The 18683-nt window shown below is 36.7% G+C and overlaps 1 protein-coding gene and 1 pseudogene across 2 annotated transcripts in view; both read right to left on the reverse strand.

Annotated features, from left to right (window-relative positions):
* The window catches only part of Lsamp (limbic system-associated membrane protein), a 2169735-nt gene that overhangs the window by 1989720 nt on the left and 161332 nt on the right, over positions 1 to 18683 (reverse strand). The gene's annotated exons all lie outside the window — the stretch shown is intronic.
* Ppid-ps8 (peptidylprolyl isomerase D, pseudogene 8) overlaps positions 1 to 18683 on the reverse strand; it is a 112948-nt pseudogene that overhangs the window by 72994 nt on the left and 21271 nt on the right.

Consider the following 18683-nt stretch of genomic DNA (forward strand, 5'->3'; position numbering starts at 1 on the left):
CTAACTGAGGACCCAGTTACACCACTCCTGGGCATATAGCTAAAAGAAGCTCCAATGTATAACAAGGACACATGCTCCACTATGTTCATGGCAGCCATTTTTTATTATATCCAGAAGCTAGAAAGAACCCAGATGTCCTTCAACAGGGAATGGATAGAGAAAATGTGGTACATTTATACAATGGAGTACTACTCAGCTATTAAAAACAATGACTTCATGAAATTCTTAGACAAATGGCTGGAATTGAAAAATATCATCCTGAGTGAGGTAACACAGTCACAAAAGAACACAAATGGTATCCACTCACTGATAAGTGGATATTAGGCCAAAAGCTTGGAATACCCAAGATACAGTTTATAGACCTCACGAAGCTCAAGAAGAAGAAAAACTGACATGTGGATGCTTCAGTCCTTCTTAGAAGGTGGAACAGAATACTCACAGGAGGAAATATGGAGACAAAGTTTGTAGCAGAGACTGAAGGAAAGGCCATCCAGAGACTGACCAACCTGGAGATTCATCCTATATACAGTCATCAAACACAGAAACTATTGTGGATGCCAAGAGGTGCATGCTGACAGGAGCCTGATATTGTTGTCTCCTGAGAGGCTCTGGCAGGGCCTGACAAATGCTTAGGAGGATGCTGTCAGCCAACCACTGGACTGAGAATAGGGTCACCAATGGAGGAGTTGGAAAAAAGACTGAAGGAGCTGAAAGGGTTTGCAATCACATAGGAAGAACAACAATATCAACCAGATACCTCAGAGCTCCCAGGGACTAAACCACCAACCAAAGATTAGATATGGAGCAGTCAATAGCTTCAGTTATGTATGTGGCAGAGGATGGCCTTGTTAGTTATCAATAGGAGGACAGGCCCTTTGTCCTGTGAAGGCTCATTGCCCCAATGTAGGAGAATGCCAGGGCAGGGAGGCTGAAGAGAACTGGGGTAGGGGCTCACCCTCATAGAAGCAGGGGGAAGGGAGATGGGATAGGGGGTTTCTGGAAGGGAAACAGGGAGAGGACATAACATTTGAAATGTAAATAAAGAAAACATCCAAGAAAAGAAAAGAAAAAATGTGTTAAGGGAGAAATTTCTTAGGTAACATTTAGTAAACAGAGCAAAATGTACTTACCCAACCTCCTTAACATGAAATGCTGGGAACATTTCCATAATGAAGCTGATTCAATTTGTTTAACATGAAATTTCTCAAAAATTTCTCCACAGCTTCTAACATGTAGGAATCCACAGAATGTTGCTTAGGGAAGGATGGTTATAGGCAGTTTACTCCAGTTTTGTGTAATATGATTTTTGAAACTGGAATTATTAAGACAATTTTTCAAGCAATATATTACATAAAATAGTTAAGACAATTTCGGAGTATACAACCTTCTTTCTATATCAGATATCAGTAGAAACTGTCAAATGGCTTCCTAAGAAAGCCAAAAAGGCATGGAGAGTAGGGAAATCCAGTGGAGATGTGGATCCTGTAATGCTATGCACTGGGCTATGCTCAACTTGTCTGTGCTTGATTGAATGCCTCAGCACTCGTAGTCATGATGACCTTTGTACTTAGGCTGTGCTTGGCAATTTCTGATAGTGAGTTTGTTTTTGAGAATTGTCATCATACTGTCATGAGATTATGGGTTAGTAAAATATGGCCTAACACACTAGGCAATCATTTATTTTTATACATAAAACTTTTAGTGAAGCCCAGCCAAGAAGCTGACATATTGCATATGATTGGTTTTGATCTACGATTGCAGCTTGTGGAGCTTCAGCAGAAGTCACCTGGCAGAGGAAATTAGAGTTACATAATATATCATTCTTAGTGGAATATATTTATTGACCTTAGCTCAAAATAATCTGCATTTTAATTCATATCGTCATTGCAAACACTCTTCAAAGAATGTACTGTTCTCTCTGCTTACTATGTTAAGAATTAAAAATTTAGTGTTGGTTGGTAGACGCTTAGTCTTTGTGTTACTGCTGATTTAGAAATGTGTACCAAGGCTTTAAATCCCACTGTGTTAGCCATGAACTCCATGACCTTTCTGATATAGAGCAAAATCATGACGGTGCTAAGCATATCCACTTTTTTTAAGTGTAGAATTAACATGTGAACTATCGCTTATGTATCTGTATAACCAAAGTGAGTTTTATTTTATAAGTTTCTTAGGTTTAATTGACTTGAATTTTTAGCACATTTCTAAGCAGCACATTCATATTCTCTGTGTAATATTTGTCTTTCCATGCTAACTATTGCTTTGTTTAGGCCGCCATCTGATTCCTTCCCTGAATTTTCCTCACAGAGACCACATTTATAGGGATATTGCTCTGTTTGGTGCAAACATAAAACATCCCAATTTTTGACATGTGGTTCAATTCCTCATCCTTGTTAAACATCTACAGAACTACTTCTCTGATGGCCTTGCACTTAACTTAGAATTTGATTTATTTATCTGATGAAATATCTGTATCTTACAAACTTTTTGTTGATTCATTGAAACAGATACTTGACTATTTCATCCTTGTAGATTCCGTTGATTTTCAATTGTTTTAGTCCCTGTTCTGCGATACTGAAGGCAGAGCAGAAACAAATATTCTGAAATATCAGATACATATTTTGTTCTACTGTGAACGTGAAAGATTAAGCTTGTTCTAGAATGGAACACAGTCAATATTAGGAGATTCAGAGGAAGTTCCCAATTCCAATCAATTCACATCAACGAAAATTTACTGAAGTGTCTAAGTGCTACAGAGTTATACGCTGAACACAATGCAGGACGTTCTGAAGATGGAGGTTGGGCCCAGTGGGGGCACCTGATAGGCCCCAGGGAAACAAACAGACCTGAAAAACTCACTTCCGCCAAAAGCCTTAGGCTAACTGTGGACAACACACTTGTTTAGCTCAGAGCCTGGAGTTTCTGATTATCTTCATTTCAATGAATTGACAGAGAGGAATAGAGACAACTGCAAACATCAAACATGTTATCGTTACATAGACAAACGTCTTCTTTACTGTGACCTCAACACAGCCCTCTTGGCTGTTCATCAGGATCAAGAAAATATTTTCATCCTTTTAAGTCATTACATAGACAAACATCTTCTTTACTGTGACCTCAACACAGCCCTCTTGGCTGTTCATCAGGATCAAGAAAATATTTTCATCCTTTTAAGTCAATTCATATTGGAACTTTTGTACTGTATATATTTAATAGACATATCCAAAATAAACTACTCTCTAAATAATAATATATAATTTATTTAATATAAAGTTGATATTTTAACAGGGAAGAGACACAGAGGAACTTAGTCAATGTCTAATGCTAGTCCAATACCTAGGATCTTCAAGCATCATGCTTGTTCACACAGAACACTTAAACATAATTCTGTCCCTGTATGATGGAGATTTTCTACTTGATAAGTAGAGAAAAAAACATTGTTTAAGGCAACATGGACAACAGGCAAACATTTTATATTGTGGCATGGTCATACTGAAATATAACCCAGGGTGGTGTGTGAGCTTGGCTGGTGATCTGAGCTGATCTCGACATTCAGAAGTGAAAAATTTATGATTTTCTGTTAACCTTTTCTTTGAAATACATACTTGATAAACCATGTTAACAGAAGATGAGCCCTAAATTGCAGATGTTTTAGAAGCTTTGTAACTAGAAATAAAGTTGGGCTGCTGGAAACTAAAATGGTGAAAGAAGGTTGGCTCTTTTGGGCATTATAAATGCAATTAAAGTTACTTGATATAGAGAAAAAACTAGGAACTCTATTTTAAGTCTCTGTGTTCAGGGAATTATGTTTATCCTTGTTTACTAAAACACCCTCAATAGGATTTTATTATCCTTTATTAGTGATTTAACTTATGTATTGATGTGGAAAATCAGATGACAGTGAATTTCACATTTGATATACATGATTTTATAAAGAAGTTTATAAAGAAGGGAATTTTCCAAAGTACAAAGAAAGACATGATCACGAAATTTAAGACTCCTGGAAAGTAAGGGGCATTTTCTGGTGAGCTATGCAATATAGTAAGATCATACAAGGAGCCTTTGCTTTGTACTTTCTGTTTATTTCTTTTAAGGCAGTATCTTACTATGTAGCCCAGGCTGACATCTTAAATGCTGGTCTTCTGGGATACTCTGTTTTCTTAATAATACAAAAGCAACTGAAGAATTTAAAAATTAGTCTCTCATCATCTCACTGTCTTGTTCTCTCTTAGCATAGTGTTAAAAGAAAAAATATTCACAGGAGGGAATATGGAAGCAAAGTTTAGACCAGTGACTCAAGGAATGGCCATTCAGAGCCTGACACACATGTGCCCCATATATATACAGCCACCAAAACTAGATAAGATTGATGAAGCTAAAAAGTGCATGTGGAAAGGGACTGGATCTCTCCTGAGAGACACATCCAGAGCATGTCCAATACAGAGGTCAGTGCTAGCAGCAAACCACTGAACTGAGAACAGGACCCCCTTAGGGGGAATTAGAGGAAGCATTGAAAGAGCTGAAGGAGCTTGCAACCCCATAAAAACAACAATGCCAACCAACCAGAGCTTCCAGGGACTAAACCACTACTGAAAGATTATACATGGACTGACCCAGGGCTCCAACTGCATAGGTAGCAGAGAATAGCCTTGTTGGGGCACCGGTGGAAGGGAAAGCCCTTGGTCTTGCTAAGGTTGGACCCCCAGTGCAGAGGAATATGGGGGAGAGCAATAAGGGGGATTTATAGGGGATTACCTTATGGGGGAGGGGAAGGGGAAAGAATGGGGGTTTATGGACAGAAAACTGGGAAGGGGAATAATCTTTGAAATTTAAGTAAAGAAATATAAAATAAAAAATTAAAAAAGAAATTATTTACAAACATGAAATATAACAGACTTATTTTTCTCAAAATGGAATTGGAATTTGGCTTAAAAGAGTGCCCAGACACAGAGTTCACTCAGGAGAGACAAGGAGTAGCACTAGGAACAATTAAAAATGTATTGAAGATAAAAAATTACATGATAGATTATGAAATGTATCATATGTATCAGAATATAAGATTAGAAAGGAATGGTATTTCATAAACCATGGAAGGAAGAGTTATTGAACAGGAGTTACAATTTTGTAAATAATGAAGAAGAATCATAAAGTTTTAGTTGTAGGTGATATGAACAGGACTTTCAGGAAAAACAAAACTGATGTGTTTATTACAGATTATTATAGTTATTATAGACAGAGACTGTAGGAGAGCAGATGGGAAGGAGTAATGTTCAAAATGGTAGGTGGTCGATTAGGAAATGAAGTTAAAAATGAATGCAGAGATACATGGATGAATACAATGGTCTTACTGGAATAGAAGTCACAGCTAAGTGCATATCCTGCTATAACTGGGATATTTTCCTATTGTTTAAGACTTTCCGAGGCAAGAACTCTGCCTCCATGCTGGTACTTGACCTCCTCTCCCTGGTTCAGGATAAATGTTGTAGCTAGTTTCAGCTAAAGCATTCATTACCTTTATTATTCCCTAGTGGCCTTTAATCACCGATCTGTAACAGTGACAGTGGAATAAATCTAGGATAGTGTCAACTAGCCCATGAATGAGTTGACTCCATGCGTTGAAAGGCTGAGTGGACTTGATCTACTCAGTGCTCTAGTTATGTGCTCAGCTGCCTTCAACCTTCTGCTCACAACTCTCACTTGCCTAGAAGAATATCTCAGAAGACAACCTTCTATTCTTCAGGGCTAAATCACTCTCTCACTACATTTTCCATTTCTCCTACAGTTTCCTCTACTATCATGGAAATCTCCTTTCAGTGTATTTAAATATGTTCTCCTTCAAACATGTGTCTAACTACTCAAGTAATCTAGGGTTGACTCCCTAGCTCTGTCTTCTTCTTAGTTCGTGATTGCAATCCGACTGACTTCATCCCCTTTTATGGCTTTACATACCACATGGCATGTGTATAAAAATCAAAATTACATTTCCAGTTCCCTCCTCTCCTCTGACAATTCTATGCGGTGGCTTAACAGTCATTTCAAATTTAGTGTATCCAAAATAAGATTATTGATTCTCACGCTGTGTGGTTCTACACCTGTTTAGCATCTACACTGTCCCACACAAGCGCTAAGAAAATAGCAGCCAGGTAAGGGATATTTATCATTGTTACCTCTTTCCTACAACACTCACTCATATAAAAAATATCAAAGACATATTTCAAAAGTGCATGATACTTATGTTCACTTATCTACAAACCTCTATCTCATTGGTGAGGACAATGAGGATGATTAAAATGAGGCACATTTCACAATTCACAGTCCCATCAATGGTTGACTTATAACAAGCAAGGCCAGCTGTGAGTGCTTACACTCGTCTGGTCTTTTAAGGCAATCAAGTTTCCATGAGAGTCACTGGACTCATTAAATGGTAAATCTGTTCCTATTTTGGAAGAATGATGGCTTGTCTACTTTGGTTGTTGATCCATATAAAGGAAAGAAACACATTTTAGACACCAGTAATAATAATAATAAAATAATAATAATAATAATAATAATAATAATAATGCGTATTTTCATTTCAGGAGCAGTCTATGGTGTTATTCTTACTAATCGGTGATCAGTGACTAAGCTCTATTTTTTTCTTTATATATAAAGAAAAATATTGTTTTAATATAGACAGGATTCTTTCACTACAAGCAGGATTGTCTCTTTCTGTCTCCCTCTGTCTCTCTGTCTCTCTCTCTGTGTCTCTATCTCTGCCTTTCTCTCCCTGGCATCCAGTTAACTCCATCAACCAGAGATTTATGAAAAGAATGATTTTTGACTTTTGAAGACGGAGTAACAAAAGCACAAGGATATTAACCAACAAGAATTCGTCTTTCTGGTCATGGCATAGGAAAGGAGGCAGCTGCATACCTCCAAGGTCAGGTACTAGTGGTACCATTCTAATGTGACCTCTTCACTAAGCTTTGAGATGGACTATGTACTTCAGCTTCCTTTGCTTCTGGCTGAGGCTGGTTGTCTGCTGATTCTGCATGAATTATCCAGAGCCCTTTCCTTTGTTTGCTGCTCAAAGCACTGAGTAATTCATCTGTGACCTTCAAATTGTCCCTTGGTGTCTTCCCTGAGTCACCAACACTAATGTTTATCCAGACCCTTTATTTATGCCAGTTTATTCATTCCAGAGCTCACTGAAGCCCAGTTCAATGGCTGTTTCCTTAATATGATAGCATGATTCAAGATGAAGGATTAACATGCCACTCAATGCATTTCCTAGTGATTTATAAATCTACTTAATTTATTAAGGTACATAAAAGTGCATGCTTACATCTAGGAAAGTATTTTTGTCACCCCTTGAATAATAGTTACTTGGTGGCTGGTGAGCCTTCTGCCTTTTCCTAAATACAGTTTTTATCATCGCTTCTTAGCAAACACAGTATGCCTTAAGTCTCACATTTAAATAGTTCCTGATCTCTCGCTTCTTTGCATATATGCTGTCACCAGGAAGTAGAGGACATTCTTAGAGCTATTTCATTTCCTTTCTACAACAAAAAAGGAGGAGGGGTAGCCAGCTTCATGGGCTAGAATGTTGAGCCTTGCTTTGCTTTATCTCCTGGTATGGTGACTGGTAATATCAATGGGCCTCATTAAAGAATAAATACTACTTTATTTTTGGTCACTGCAGCAGCTTTCCCAGAAATCTTGGCTTTAGAACTCATCGATCATCTCGTCCCTTACATGTACAGTTCTCTAAGATGGCTTCATCAGAGAAAGACATCTAGGACAAGGTAGCATTTATAAATATCAAGTCTTGGTCTAGAATGTTGTTTAAATGTTACATTCTAGTATCTGATAAGGAATATTAATGGAACTTGCATTTCAAAAGGAAAACCCCACACACATCGCATGTCTTCACACACTCATATACATGGCTGTGCATGGAGTGTCTCAAGGCTAACAAATACAGCATTCAGTGATTCCATTACAAGGAACCATTCTTGACTTATGTACTAATTTCTTATAATATTTTGCACCCATGTACAACCCTTAATTGTTAAAAATGAGCTCTACTATTAATATTTAATCTCTCAGTATAGCCTATCTCATTGTCTTACTTACCTTTCTATCCACAACGCTTTGAACTGTGTCTGGAATATACTGTGCACTTAATAAATTTATGCTCAAGAACAGAATACTTCAATCTATGCAGTCTTCTAGCATGCACATGGATAACACTAGCCAGGTGCCTCATTAAGCACAGAAGCATAGTTAATCACCCTGTACTTGAAAGATCTTACCTGTGAAGAGGGCATACAAGCCTCCTCTTATTTACTACAAAGTTGTGAGCAGTGCATCTAAAAAAGGTACTAAAGGACACTCTATAAATGTCAAGAGGGACAACCGTGTTGATGAAATAATAACAATTTATGTAATTTGGGTAAATACATATTCACTTGTCTCCATGGGCATTGGAGGAAAGGGGGAAGTGGGTATGGTATAATAATGGAGTAATCTCATTCCTCCCACAAAGCAATGACAGGGGCGAACACCATAGCCAGGCTCATATTGAATAGCACTTCTTGGTGGTATTTCTTTCTAATCATTCTTTGAGACTTGGAAAGTCCACTTCATTCCCCATGGGAAGGCAGAGACAGATGAATGAGTCCAGAATGACTTCACTCCTCTGTTGTGTGCAAGGGGTCTGAACAAAACTCAGCAACACCAAAATACAGCTTCAGAAGACAAAACATCAGGTTCCACGAGATGTCAATCTCACACTAGTTGAGAAACTTCCGAAGCCAGAATAAGTTCCCACTATGAACACAACCGTACAATGTGTTCAGTGGTCATAGCTGGAATGCCACTGAGAGGTCAAGTCGAGACCTAATAACAGCCAACTGATTTCAGCAAGTGTGGGCTTAAGAATGAATAAAACTCTACTATCATGAAGGAATAACTACACAGGAAGAAATTACTTCTTTGTTTCCGATTTTTCCCCAGCCATTTAACACTTCTCTGGCATTTCTGCACAGGTTTCTGCACAGGTTTTCTAATTGCAAGAAGAATTCTACATCCAGGAACCAGAAAGGGCTCTGAACATACCTGTCCCGTGTGCCTACCAAAGCACACCTGGTGGTACTAATTTTAGGTTCTCATCAGCTGTGACAGCAAAGCTGTTACATTAGTTAATTCACAATCAGTGAAGGGTAAGTGTGTTTATAGTTGGGACATTAGAAGTCAAGGGGAAACTTGCACAGAGGTTCAATGAAGTATCATTATCGGCTGGGGGAGGGTTTCAGTTAAAGCAGCCTTAGGCATTCCGTTATTGGAGAAGAAAAACGAGTAGCTGTGAAGCTCCTGGAATAAATAAAGTGAAACCCTGGACTGATCTGGGATTTTAGTACAGGCATAGAAAAAAAACCATGAAATTTTATATTATAAAATTAGATTATCCAATTCAATCTAAAGGAATAGTTTAGAGAAAGGTCTAAAATATGAAACATAACAGAAAAAGACAGAAGTTATTGAACTCTTTCTAACTTGTGTGAATCAAGATAACTTATTCTAAGCTTTAAACATATAATTTTTTTAAACCAAAAGTAGAAAACACACTTAGTCTGCTTGACACATGATAGACCTAGAAAACAGAGTGTTTGGTTCTCAGGTAACAAGTCTAATGATTCCTCCCTTTAAACTAAACATCACTCCCCATAGTTGACAGTACATGCCTTGGATGGTGCTTCTGATTTTTAAAAAACACAAATACTTCACATATTTTCTATGTCAATGACTGGATCTAAGGCATAGTGGATATATTCATTAATGAACACTGCAGTCAACACAAGGTAGCTTCCTTAAGCTAGTCAGGGATCACCGTTGATGAAAGACTTATAATCCAGCAATTGGTTTCTTCTAGAATCAGAGAGGCCCAGACTGAGGCAGTTGAGTGCATAATGGAAAAATATCTCTGAGCAGATGCTTCCTCAGTTGTACTCAGGAAGACACATGACCTGTCTGCTGACGGTTCTTTCGTCCATAGTCCTGCTTCACGCCTGCCACCTCTTTAAAGTACCACACAGACCAGGCCTTCATCCCAAGCCCTTGAGTTAGCTTCACCAGAGTGTTTTCAAAACCACTCTTTCGTAAGATTACATGTGAACAGTAACTCATCCTTCATATTGGCTAAAAATAACCCCCAAATATAATCTTTAGCAGGAAACAAAGATCGACAAGACAATTGGACTCATTTTATATAGATCTTTAGGTAGGCTGCCCAGGCAAATCAGAGAACATCATGGGTTGTAGAATAATTGATAGTTGTTGAGATAGGAAATTCTTTAAGTAAATATTAGCTTGTCTTTATTATAAAGAACTTACTAATATCTAGAGGAAGACAGAATCAAGAACAATGAAGAACTCAAATTATTCTTTAGCTCATAGATGCTGTCAAAGATAGGGTTAGTATAGGAGCAATACTGAACAGGAGGTAGCAATCAGTATAATTTTTCTTTTAATTGATGCTTCCTTATTTTTGACTGATATACTATTCGTGTATGTCTATATTCCAGAAATTAACATTTACTTAAGAGTAAAGGTGGATGACTGTGTTCATAAGTTCCATATTTGCTGAGACTTTTCCATGTTCCATGTCACAATGAAAGGTTGAAAATTGAAAAGTATTTATATGAAGTACTAGAGGCAGAGGTGACCATGGGACATCTGACTAGGCATGACACCTGACTAAGAATGGCAAAAGCAAGACAAAGAGAAGTTTGTTGAGGGATTCTGAGAATGCTTTCAGTTTTTCAATTAAAAGAAATAAATGAGTTACAAAGTTCCCCTTTTTCTCTTTTTAATTCATTCTACTATTAAAATATAAATGTCATGTGTGGGGCTGAGGCAGTCATTTTGATATATATATATATATATATAAAGTTGGTTTTAATATGATTGCACTGATAAAATGTCAACACTCATCTTACTGTTGAAGAAAAATAAATTACTTAAGGCATTTGACAGATTAGATTGCATGCTAATTATCGTACATATAGTACTAGATATACACAGTGTTTTGATTCCTTATTTGTTGATACATTTTTACTGAAAAGAAAAATTCTTCTAATTGAGTCTACTGAAAGCTGCACAGATTATGTGCTATGTTTGACAGAACCTTGAGATATGAGAATTATTGATGAGGAAACAGCTCCACAGATTGCAGGGAACTACCAAGCAAATGTCATCTATTGAATGTAGGTCTTAATACACAAATAAGACAGAAAGAAACTTTGCAATAAGAATGGAAAGGAAATGCATCAGACATAAGTCCAAGCCAGACATATCATTCAACTGGCCACCTAAATGTGCATCTTTCTTGAGAATTCTTATTGACACATTCTTTCTTGTTTTCACACCCATTCCCTAATTTCCCTTACTTCCTCTTCCTTTCCAGTTCAACCATAGCTCAAGGTATTTGTATTTTCTGTTAGTGGTGTAATGAAACAAGAGTAAAGAGCAATCACATGGGCCATGATGCATCTAAAGAAATGCTCAACAATCCTTAGATATCAGGGGAAGGCAAATCAAAAAACCCTGAGATTCCACCTCACACCAGTCAGAATGGCTAAGATCAAAAACTCAGTGGACAGAAGATGCTGGCGAGGATAAGGAAAAAGAGGAACACTCCTCCATTGTTGGTAGAATTGCAAGTTGGTACAACCACTCTGGAAATCAGTCTCGCAGGTCCTCAGAAAATTGGGCATAGTGCTACCTGAGGACCCAGCTATACCTCTCCTGAGTATGTCATAAGATGTTCCAACATATAAAAAGGACACATGCTCCACTATATTCATAGCAGCCTTCTTTATAGTAGCCAGATGCTGGAAAGAACCCAGATGTCCTTCAACAGAGAAATGGATACAGAAAATGTGGTACATCTTCACAATGGAGTACTACTCTGCTATTACAAACAATGACTTCATGAAATTCTTAGGCAAATGGATAGAACTAGAAAATATCATCCTGAGTGAGGTAACACAATCACAAAAGAACACACAGGATAGGAACTCACTAATGAGTGAATAATAGTTCTAAAGCTTGGAATACACAAGATAGAATTTCCAGACCACATGAAGCTCAAGAAGAAAGACTGACATGTGGATGTTTCAGTCATTCTTACAAGGAGGAACAAAATACTCACAGGAGGAAATGTGGAGACAAAGTGGAGTAGAGACTGAAGGAAAGGCTTTCTGGAGGCTGCCCCACCTGGGGATCCATCCCATATACAGTCAGAAAACACAGAAACTATTCAGGATGCCAAGAGGTGAAGGCTGATAGGAGCCTGATATAGCTGTCTCCTGAGAAGTTCTGCCAGAGCCTAACAAACACAGAGGCAGATGCTCATAGCCAACCATTGGAGTGAGAATGGGGTCCCCAATGGAGGAGTTAGAGAAAAGACTGAGGTAACACAGGAGGTTTGCAAACCCATAGGAAGAACAAGAATATCAACCAACAAAACCGCCAGAGCTCCCAGGGACTAGACCACCAACCAAAGAGTGCATGTGGATTGATCCATGGTTCCAGCTGCGTATGTAGCAGAGGATGGCCTTGTCTAGCATCAGTGGGAGGAAAGGCTCTTGGTCCTGTGATGGCTTCATGCCCCAATGTACGGGAATGCCAGTGCGCTGAGGTAGGAAGGAGCGAGTGGGTTGATAGGGGAGCACCTTATGGAGGCAGGGGCTGGGGCGATGGGATGCACAGTTTCCCAGGGGTGGGGTTACCTGGAAAGAGGATAACATTTGAAATGAAAATAAAGAAAATATCCACTAAAATAAAATAAAAAATAGAATTAAAAGAAAAAGACCAGATATTGAAAAAAATGTCTTTTCCTCTTCCTCATCAACAGAATTAAGAAAAATGGGATAGAACACAGATTAAATTCTGTTACTGGATAGATGGCATATGAATCAACACATGGGGAAATGGAATACTGAGTATGGATTGTATAGAACAAATAGTTTCATCATTTCTATTCTGCCTCCAAAGAAAAATGGGACAAAACAGAGTCAATTCTCCAATCAAATAAACATTCATTCAGAGTGGTGTTGTGCAACTCGAAAATAACATTGCTGGGAGGTATGGTAAAATATTCAAACTGCATCAAAGTTAATTGTTAATGATTGTTTTTTAAAGATTCAGTATGAATGAGTTTGTAGCTTTCTGATACAGACTTTAAAACAATAAAAAAAGTGGAAAAAATTTCATTGTGTGTGTGTCTGTATCTGTGTGTCTGCATTAGAATATAAACACATTGAAATTAACGTATACATATGTACACACACACACACACACACACACACACCATGAATTTTTTTCCATTCATCTCCATTTTTATATTGGTGAAGGCACCAATGATCCTCTATAACCTAGATAGACGATTGTTCTGCAAGTTAACCTTTAAACAATACTGCTATTTAAAAACTAACTTAGTAGAGGGCTTTGGGTGGCAATGTGAAAATAGAGCTGGCTATGCCAAGTTCCTGTTCTTTGATATGTGAAGAAAATGTTGTCCAATCTGAAGGCATAGCATCAACATATGCTCTCTAAGTGTCCTATAGGGATGACAAGAATAGAGTAGAAAACAGAACCTCAGTAGATACATGCTGCGGAGGAAATGAACAGAATTCATTTATAGTTTTATATAGACCACGAGCATAATGCATAGGAAGGAGATATGAAAAAATTAAAGATAGTTAATGTCAACTCAACAATAAGGGATAGAGAGAATTACAAAGCATGTCTCTGCTCTAATTCATAGGTAGAAGAAAACAGGACATAGAAAGATGAACATATTTAAAGTCAAATTTGAAAAAAATGAACTGAATTAAAATCTGATGAGGCAAGAAATTTTTCCTTCATATATATATATATATATATATATATATATGTATATATATATATTCTACACCTTTTCTGTATAGATTTTTTATAGAAGAAAGATTTAAAAGTACTTGAAACATAAAATATTAAAAATGTTCTTATTAAGTAAACCCATTAATCCATTAATGTCTTGTTTTTCTCATACTTATAATAGTAACACAACACAGTAAATGGTTACTGAGGAGAAAAAAAAGACTTTCAAAAACTACTATCTAATTAAATATATCTTATTACCATTTATATCTTGCATTTAAATGATATTTACATATATGAACATATAGTTTTCGTTCAGTTCCTTGAATATGTCATTCAAAATTAACTTCCTTTTGAAGATGACTGATCAATATAAGAATCTTCAGTGAGCAGATTAGTAATAGAAGAATTATAGGAATAGTAGGAAATATGAACAACTTTCCTAAAACATAAACACCTGACTTTGAATTTCTATCACCCATGTGGGGGAAAAGAACAGTGAACATGAGTGTAGCTTCTACATTTACAGGAGCAGCAATATTAACGTAAACAGCCTGCTCCCCTGTTTCTATAGTCTTTCTCAGTGAGCTCTGAGTATTAGGTGCAGGTCTTGACTTGTTAGGATATCAGTTGCAAATCTGCTGAACAAAATTGCATTTTGATATGTTAGTGTTTCCTGTAACAGTTTCTCTCTATAATCTCAAAAAAAAATAATAAAAGAAACTCAAAATACAGAAAAAGAAAGTTGGGCATGGTGATCAGTTCTGGTAAGCCTCTAAGGGGCAAGGGGAGAGAGAGAGAGAGAGAGAGAGAGAGAGAGAGAGAGAGAGAGAGAGAGAGAGAGAGAGAGAGATCTCCCTAGAGTTCTCTGAACAGCTATTCTTACAGAACTAGTGACTCTTAGGTTCAGAGAAAGACACATTGACAGAGGAAAACAATTCACACAGACCTCTGACACACATCAGTGCCTCTACGCAACAAACCATAGATCCTGATGTAATCAATTGTCAACATAGGCACACATGCTGCGTACACATGAGTGTTCATGTGTGTGTGTGTGTGTGTGTGTGTGTGTGTGTGTGTGTGTACCTCCACAGCAGCTAAATAACAACTAAGAGCAAGAATTTTGTCTTTATACATCATTACACGCCTCTTGTAAAGAACATGAAAAACATAAGCTAAGAAAAAAAGATCTTTTCTTATGATGGCGCTGTGCAAAACTCCACAGCTAATTACTCTGACCAAAAGTTATGGTCAAAGGTGATTCACAGAGTCTTTCAGGCCCCATTGGTCATATTGATGCATTCAAAATCTGATGAGCAAGCCAGTGTTTTAGTTGCTATGATTTACTAACAATTGGTAAGGGAAACATTTGATAGAACCCCTCATTAATAGATTGTGTTTTCTTTTCTCTCTGAAACAGACTCCTAGAAAGCTGCTGTAAACATCTCATTAGCAGGAATGAAGCAATGGAGGATAATTAGTTGGAGTCATCAATCAAGTTTTCAACTTCTATACCCCAGTCAATGTTCTCAACATTCTCAGTAGTTAAAGCAAAATAAAGTCAATTGAGCCCAGGCTTTGAAACCTCAAAATATACTGTATATTGCTAATAACTCTTTGGAACTAATCAACTGTGAAACCATAGTCTGAACACCTATAGATTCTATTGTAATAGGATGAGAAGATAACATTTTTTTTCAAAATTTTTAAATTCTCATGCAATGTAAATATTGATATTTAAAAATTGAAGTAAGCAGGCTTTATTTTTAATAGGAAAAAATATAGAGAGTAGCTAATCCATTGTATGATGATTAAATGTTTTGCATTTTAATTTCGTGTTTATAGGTGCTAGTCTATCAACACTATAAATTTGTACCTTTAGCTGTGACTCAAAATTACATGAGACAGGAAAGCTCACAGTTATGGCAAAGACACTGCAGAAGTGTCAATCCCTAAATGTTTCCAACACATTGGAGTTAATGTTAAACCAAAAGTGTATGTTTCCAAATCTGTTTAATGACCTACTATGATTTAGATAAGGAGGAGGATGAGGATAGATAGGAGATAGATGCTAGATAAGTTGATCGATATATAGGTCAATGATGATAGAAACTTAGATAGATGATATATAGATTATAGATAGATAGATAGATAGATAGATAGATAGATAGATAGATAGATAGATAATTGATGGATGAATGATGGATGAATGAGTAGGTAGATAGATAGATAGATAGATAGATAGATAGATAGATAGATAGATAGATAGATGAGAGAGAATAGATAGAATAATAGAAATTCTAAACCCTTCTAAATAAAGGAAATGATAGAAATTGGCTAAGTGCATTTTTTACAGGAAAGGAAATACTGTGATTAATTGGAACATATCGATTTTCTCTTTGACTCTGTTCAGTATATTGCACGTTCGTGAATTTTTATAAAAGTTACGTGAGAGTTTTATTGGCATTTGAAACTTCAAAGAACTTTTCCCAAACTGCTGAGAGGCCTTCATTGCTTACTATTGTCCTACAACAGTACTCTTAGCTGAAGCGTCTATCTGCAGAAGGACAATGTGTGAGACAGCAAATTCATTTCGCACGATGGCTCAGCATTAATGGGGAGCACGGTCTGTAAGAGATTGAGGTCCTTCTGTCTGAGAAAAAAACTCAAACAGATGGAAGAGGATGGAAGCTAAATACTGTATGTAGCCCTGTGTCCGTCCAAGTCACTGGCTTTGTAAAATGTATTTATTGATTTTTCTATCGTTTTTAAACATGGTTAAAGTTAGATGATATCATAGAAATAGGGGAAATTTTATGTCCTTATTGGAAAACCAAGAGGTTATTCAAAACTTTTATCTGAAGTTGAGTTAGATATATATTTCCTAACTGGGGTGTGTGATTATACAATGTACACATAGGCAAGACAGGTCCTAAGAGCTTCCCCAACCCACAAGACAGAACAAGTGCATGAATCGGGATTGGAACATTGATGTTGGAGTATGAAGAAAGATGAGAAGAAATTCATGTTGTCCGATCTCAAGTGTTGAGGAACAAGGTAGTCATATTTAGAACTACCATTCTCATTCTTGAACCTTTTACCCATCAACATCCAACAGATGACTATCAGAGAATTTATAATTTCGTTTCTTGCCAAAGAAAGGTGAGCACTAAGCTACATAGAGACAGCTGTTGATAAAATAAATATGTTTTCACATTAAAATGAACAAGTAACCCATTTCCAAGTCTGTGGAGAATCATTTCTATGGCAAGCTAGTTCTCACATGGGAATTCAGTAAAATAAATAAATAACAACCTGTATTCTTGGACACAACTACGATTGCTTAAAAAAATTCTTTTGGCCAAGTCTTGGAGTAAGATTAAGAAAAGTCGATGGAACTCTATGGTGTTTCATATTAAACTAATCTTCCTACCTAGAATAAGAAAAAGGAGACAAAATTAATTCACAACTCCTTTCCTTTCAAGTTGTTGGCTCAGAGGCCCATACCCTCTGATACAAAGAAACTGGCAAGACATCTCCCTGGCACAGTGTGGGTTTGTTTTTTCTTACTTTACTCTTTAAAGTAATAGATTTGGTGACCAAAATACATGTTTTCAATGAGATCATTTTTCTAATTTAGAAAGTATAATTTTTAAAAGTTGGCCAACGAAACATTTGTTTTATTGTAAATTTTCCAGTCATTGAAATATTTTCTTGCTTGAGGACGCCATTAAAATCTAATCCTTATCATTAGAGAAAATTATAAATATATTTTTTAGAAGTTTGACCCTAGTAAATAGCAAATGGGGGGAGGAATCATGAGATAATAAAAATGACAAATACTGACAAAATAATGCTCAACTTTAGGATGAGTTTAGATAACATTGACATATTGTGTTGATATGAATATGAAATGAATAGTGCTTGGCACAGATGTTTGTCAACAATATTTACATTAAGAGCCCGCAAGTGATCATATTAGAAACAATAGCTTCACATTAAAGATTCTAAATTAATTATAAAATATATGATCCACAGGCAAGACCCATGTAGCTCACTTCAAGTCCTGAGTATCAAACCTGGAAGTAAAAAGCAGCCTAAGACATAAAAGAAATACTGTGAAAATGTTAATATTTAGTAGTGTTAATGCAGATATTTAATACTGAGAAACTCATGAGTGATGCTGTCAAATAGTAGAACTGTTTTTATAACTTAATTGTAGTTGGATGTCACCCAAAACCCCAAATGTGATTAATACATCAGTGAGAAGATAGAAATCTCTTACAATGGAGCTTACGTTTTAATGAATATTTCTGAAAGATTGAAGAGAAAATACGAGAATGCTTATGAGGGGTCTTACTCATCTGTGATTAAAATTATACAGAACAACATTTCATGGTACATTATGGATTTGTTCAAGTATCTGTTCAAGTAATCAGGTGGTTTTGCATATAAGAGCTGAGAGATATCTTGGAACAACAAAGTATTTTCCAAAGGTGGATCAGTGAGATTTTGACCATGGCAAAAAGTACAGATGCTAGGGGATATGTGGACAATATCACTGAGGGTTTGGATAACACATGAAGCTATATCAGGAATACTTGGAGATCAATGTGAATGATTGATTCTCTGCAAAAGAATACTGATTTTAGGGATACGGAATTCCACTTGGCTTAGCAGATGGCAGTGCAGCAGAAGGACCAGAGGCAGTGATGGCTGGGGGTATAGAAGGTATTATTAATTGAAATCTACTCAGTGGTTCTGGAGATGAAGTC

Source organism: Rattus norvegicus, chromosome 11 (genome assembly GCF_036323735.1).
Source record: "Rattus norvegicus strain BN/NHsdMcwi chromosome 11, GRCr8, whole genome shotgun sequence".
Taxonomy (NCBI): domain Eukaryota; kingdom Metazoa; phylum Chordata; class Mammalia; order Rodentia; family Muridae; genus Rattus; species Rattus norvegicus.